The sequence below is a fragment of the Helianthus annuus genome, chromosome 10 (genome assembly GCF_002127325.2).
Source record: "Helianthus annuus cultivar XRQ/B chromosome 10, HanXRQr2.0-SUNRISE, whole genome shotgun sequence".
NCBI lineage: Eukaryota > Viridiplantae > Streptophyta > Magnoliopsida > Asterales > Asteraceae > Helianthus > Helianthus annuus.
Window position 1 is genome coordinate 115,038,941 of NC_035442.2, and position 6,411 is coordinate 115,045,351.

The 6,411-nt window shown below is 31.7% G+C and overlaps 1 long non-coding RNA gene across 1 annotated transcript; it reads left to right on the forward strand.

Moving 5' to 3' along the window:
• Nucleotides 1-757: 757 nt before the first annotated feature.
• Nucleotides 758-1,644, forward strand: LOC110881467. Its single transcript, XR_002559745.2, has 3 exons — nucleotides 758-872; nucleotides 1,020-1,178; nucleotides 1,285-1,644. It is a non-coding gene; the product is annotated as an uncharacterized LOC110881467 (long non-coding RNA).
• The last annotated feature ends 4,767 nt before the right edge of the window (nucleotides 1,645-6,411 follow it).

Here is a 6,411-nt window from a genome sequence, read left to right on the forward strand (position 1 = left end):
ATGAACAAACAACAATAAATAAGCTAATGTTTACTGTTTACACAAAATCGTATATGACAATTAAAAGCATTTATTTAGTTTTACCTGCACATGTAATCGGCCCCTCAGTTGTAGCATTGCATGTGTTGTACGGAGTGGACGTCAAAGTGGTATTTGGTGTTAAATTACTTGCGGATTCCGATGCAACTCGTTTAAAATTAGAGCGTTTACTATCCAAATATAGTTTTCTTAGTTTACACCTCCTTTTGTACTCTTCTTGGGTAACAATTAGTATAACAACTGTCAAACGACCAATACAATGAAGAATACTAATACTAAAAAATCTCACATTAAGTAGTAATGTTATGAGTTTAAATGTATGCTAAGAAAAAAATGCTAAAATAATAAGATACCAGAAAGTCATACCGTTTGAAATATTGGTAAGCGGTGCTGGGTAGGAAAGATCTGAGATAATACAAATTAAATGTAACCATTAATTAGTGAATCGCTAAACTATAAATTACTTGTTTCATTTAATTATAAAATAATCTGTTATAATTATTATTTTTTTATTATAAAACAACAGGTTTTCTATGTAGAATGTAATGACATTTAGGAAACAAATAGATTTTATAGTGTATAGATATAACTTTATAAAAGTTAAGTAAACAAAGGGATTATTTATGTAAATCAACTAAAGTAAAAATTGTCTTTATGAATATAATATACATATCAGATATCTCTACAGGGATTCTTATCTCTTTGTAGATTGCCCCTCTATATGTGTATACAGAGTAAAAAGAACAGACAAAGCTTCAAACTTCATACGGAGACACCTAGTATCTCTGGTTCGGCATTCACATTATCGGCAAACAAAGAGAAATCACTACCAGGTACGATTCCAACTGATGTTCTCACATAACCTAGATCTTTAATTGCATTAGTCTTACATATTTGCGATCTCAATTTGGGAGTTTTTCGTTAATCGACATGTTCAGTGATAATCAACATCGAATATTTATCACAATAATTATATGTAGTCAATGGCGGGTTCTTCAAATGAGCGAAAGAAAGAAAAGAAAGAAAAGGAAGTGATAGTGCTAACGGATTCGAGCTCAGACGACTCTTTCACTTCGGAAGAATTTGACTAGAACGAACCAGAACCAAATATCATTTTTATGCCATACAGATTACGTTTTGTAAGTCGTTAGCTCGATTCTTTGTATAATAAGTTAACCGTTGGTGTTCTATGGCGTCATTAGTTTGTTTGTAATTACAGTCTGAATAATGTTTTGGCATTTTTAGCGGATACTGGTAAAGGTCGCAAAAGCCATGGGAATCGATCACTGCCTAAAGGTAACAATAAAAAATAGGCGTGGTGTCGAAACCACCTTGAACGTCACGGCTGAACCAAAAAGAGGAAAAAAGAAAAACAAGTATAGTGTATTGGGATGGCCAGCATGGGTTCGTGAAAACGACATCAAGAAGGGTTATCTTTGTGTTTTAGAGTGGTATCCGGATATGCCTACGCTCTTTCTTAGGGATGTAATCGAAGAATAATGGTGTTAGTATCATAGATCAACCGTTCAACCATTTTATATGGTAATTTTGGCTAACAAACGGTTTTGGCAAAAAGTAGATAAGTATGTAGATATGGTTTTTGTGGACTCTGTTTAAATATTTTGGTTTATGTTTGTTTGGGACCCTTCATATGTAAGTAATATATTATACATTTAGTGGCTTCTACATAATGTGTTGTTGTTTGTTACCCTGCTAAATAATTAGACTTCAGCCTCACTACTTGATTTTGAATGGTCATCTCCCGAATAGGATGTCACTTTACGATTATCAGTATAGTTACCTGTTGGAATACTACTTGACAATATGTTCGTTGCACGATTTGAATGTACATGCAGATTATGAGATTTCCGAGTATCCAAGTATAATTTTCGTTTTCTACGTCTATCTTTTGCCTCATTTTGCGTGCTGTCCGGAGTAGAAACTGTAAACGTTAAGAACCGTTGAATGCATGTTAGATCTACAACAGTTAATTAAATAGAATACTTTTACATATACATCTATAATGTGTATATATATATATATATATTATAGATCTATAACAAAAAAAGATTGGTTAATATAATACCATTGGTAATATCTGAAAAAGGAATCCTTGACATGGAGCTGGCAACATCTGTAAGTAAAACATACATAAAATAGTAGTTTGTAAACACGTCACATTAACAGTTACTTAATAAAAGACTATATTTCGTTGACCAAAATACCACTTCATACAAAGGACCCTGTTTAAATATTTTGGTTTATGTTTGTTTGGGACCCTTCATATGTAAGTAATATATTATACATTTAGTGGCTTCTACATAATGTGTTGTTGTTTGTTACCCTGCTAAATAATTAGACTTCAGCCTCACTACTTGATTTTGAATGGTCATCTCCCAAATAGGACGTCACTTTATGATTATCAGTATAGTTACCTGTTGGAATACTACTTGACAATATGTTCGTTGCACAATTTGAATGTACATGCAGATTATGAGATTTCCGAGTATCCAAGTATAATTTTCGTTTTCTACGTCTATCTTTTGCCTCATTTTGCGTGCTGTCCGGAGTAGAAACTGTAAACGTTAAGAACCGTTGAATGCATGTTAGATCTACAACAGTTAACTAAATAAAATACTTCTACATATACATCTATAGTGTATATATATATATATATATATATATATATATATATATTATAGATCTATAACAAAAAAGATTGGTTAATATAATACCATTCGTAATATCTGAAAACGGAATCCTTGACATGGGGGCGGCAACATCTGTAAGTAAAACATACATAAAATAGTAGTTTGTAAACACGTCACATTAACAGTTACTTAATAAAATACTATACTTCGTTGACCAAAATTGTTACCTTTTGAAGTATCTAAATTCCATTGATCATTGCATGAAGACGAAGGTTGATGCTTTGATCTTTTAGACATGGCTTTCACATTGAAAAAATATAAATTCATCAATTACACCATTAAATACATGTTCGTATGATTGACAATAAATGTCTTTATACAATTTTCATTGTGCGACTCATTGAATAAAGAGTAGAGTTCATAATTACTTATTATACACATCAATAAAATAATATGCAAAAGAAACATCATCCATAGAAGAATCAGCAAGATTAGTTTTCGGTTTTGAGAATTAGTCAACTCTCGAGAATGCGTTAATGCAAAGAGATGTGTACACAATTCATGACGCTATTGTTTACACACAGATTTCAAACGATCAACTGCCTTTGTTGGGAGTCTGGAAACAATTTCATTAACTACCATTTCAAAACCAATTCATGAAAACTAATCAATTTTATATTTTAAGCACGAATGAAAAAACAACGTAAGAGAAACAAAACACAACAACCAAAGAATCAACTAACCGAATTGTATTGTTGATGAATATGAGATCGTAGTAGATGGAATGACTCGAGAGCTTTTCTCTTGCAAACTTATGTAGAATATGACTACTTATAAACAATTGTTGTAGTGAAAGTATTTTAAGAAAGTATGTTAAATATTATGGAAATATTATTTGCTATATTATATTAAATTCCTTTCATAACAATCTTGCAATTTAAATTTCTTACCAAAAATATGGTTTTACGTTTTGGTATGATATAAATGATTTGATTGTAAGTCAACACCATGTTTGGTTATTTTTAGTATAGACATATTACTTAAAGTGTATTATTCTTTATACAAAATTATATTGATATATATATATACACATATTTACATATATATATGTATATCACTAAATCTTGTAAATGGTTAAAATTGCCATATACGTTAGATAGACTATACAATCCGTAAACGAAACACGAGTAACATCCAAGTATAAAAAAGATTGTAAATAATAAATTGTTTAGTGTTGATTACAGTTCATCAAAAAAGGAAACCAAAAGTGATAAAAAAATCCAAAAAACAAAATTTGAATGAATAAGACAGACCAACGATTGTGTTCACATCATACAAATACATGGAATGCATGTTTGAGTTTTATAGCCAATGGCGTATGCTTCAGGAATGTGAGGGTTGTAGACGATGGACGTCAAGTCTGTCGACCTCAAAATGTTTCCTACAAAATAAAAAACAAACATGGTTTTATATAGGTGTATATGCATATAGATGTTACAAAAATTTTTACAACTTATTTATGAAAAAGGTAAAAAAAAATAGTAAAAAAAAACCATATAATAGGACAACCTACTTGATTCCCATCTAACCAACTTTACACGAGCGGCATATATAATAGGCTTTTCCGTTATTTTCAAGTGAGTACTAACATATGGGATATCTTTGCTCTCATACAACTCCATTTCTATCACATGTCCACTTTCACATTTAAAATATAAAACATGAATATACACATTACAATATTATTTCAGACGTAAATACAATGTACTTTTGATGTCTTCGATCATGAGATAACATATAGATGGAATGAGTCAAAGGGTATAACATAAATCCTCTAGGAGGATCTATGATAAAGGGTGTTAGCTTTGAAATCTCATGAAAGACAATCTTATGTTGTGTTGAAATAATGATGTAACCTTCATATGTCGGATACTCGTAGCTATTGAAATCTTTAATGAGGACATGAGACAAAGAATACACACCACCGACCATTTTAGCAAATGGGTGTAAGCTAATCAAATTGTTAGGAACAATTGTTGCAATCTTTTGTCTCTACAATATCACATCAACAATCGCGACATTTATAAATATCACATCAACTTACTTGTTGATCAAGTAGTACTATTAACAGCACGTTTTTGTCTTTGTCATGCCAAACAAAATCAATGGTCACAAATATAATAGAGTACCATACACCATATTCCTTCAAATCGGAAAATAGGTCAACAGTGTGATATTTTGGCATGTCCTAGAAAAAAACCATAAAAAATGGTCGGTAATATACATACAATCTATACATAAAAAAGAACATCTCTTATTCATTTCAATTGTTCATAACAATAAAGAGTTTAGCTTCGAACACAAAAAAACCAAAACATTAAAACGTCTGTAATGAGATTGATAAAACCAAAACATTAAAAGTAAAAGCATATGAGATGCTCATTATTTGTTTGTCATCAGCAACTACTCTTCAACATTCGTAACCAAACGACGAACGGTCACATCAAGATCAACACCGTCTTCTACCTCAACGCCACATTTTTTTGGTTTGGAAGACGATTGTGAAGAAATACCATCATACTCATAAACGCTATCCAAATTTCGCTTTATCTCCTTTTCCATGTGCATAAGAGAGGTATTGTCCCCATCCAACATGTTTGTTGTAAAAACGCTTTTGGACACATTAGATATTGGGGTTACATCATCACCAGTACGGGAAACAGAATCCTACAAAGTAACATAAATACTTGAAATGCATATACAATTTATAGAAAAGCGTATTTTTTATAACATGTCATTTTTTAAACTGTATACCTTGGCGAGATCCTCATTTGTTGGGTCTATATCAGGCAAACCACCATCTTCACGGTCTTCATCAGCAGGCTGTGATTGTTTCCAAACATAGTGCGTATAACAGATAAAAAATTTAAAACATATAGATGACTAAGTATTTTTTAACCTTATCCTACCTGGAATACATCGAAATTCCTATCCAGCTCCGAGATCACGGTTGGATTATTTGTTAATTTGGAAACAGAGTATCCATCAGACTTCTTTTGGATGTTATAGAAACTTATAGCGATCTTGAAGGCCAACTTCTTTTCTAGTAAAGCTTTAAGTTCCTCTGGGAAACTTCCTTCATTAGCCAACTGTAAAAAATACATGAGAAGGTTAAAATTAATCTAAATAACATGCTATAGTTTATACACAAAATGTCGGCATTGCTACAGTATTAATTTATACATAAAATACCTCCAAGTTCTTGTCTAGCAACTGATTGTCGTTAACGTTGAGAAGCTTTACGGCCTCACGCTCAAACATGGTAAGAGTAACAATGCCCGTACAATCTTGAACACGGTTTAGAACCTTTATCCTGAACAACGTAAATTATTCATTGATAACTGATTGTACAAATAAAATACTAACCACAAAATTGGTAACATAAAAACTATTAGCAATACCTGGGAACGGAATAAACGGTCTTCTTGTTACATGGGGCATTCTTACACTCAAGGATAACAACCTCCTCAAACCCATCAGTTCCATCAGCTTTATCTTTTTGAACCGTCTTGGTGGAGACCTTTACATGCATTATAAAACCATTCATTTTCCGAAGCAAAACTCTTTATGGTGCCAAGAATGAATACAATTTTTTTCTGTGAAGGAAGACAAAAAATTAATATATGTGGCATTTCACCTAACGAAAATACATAATACACAA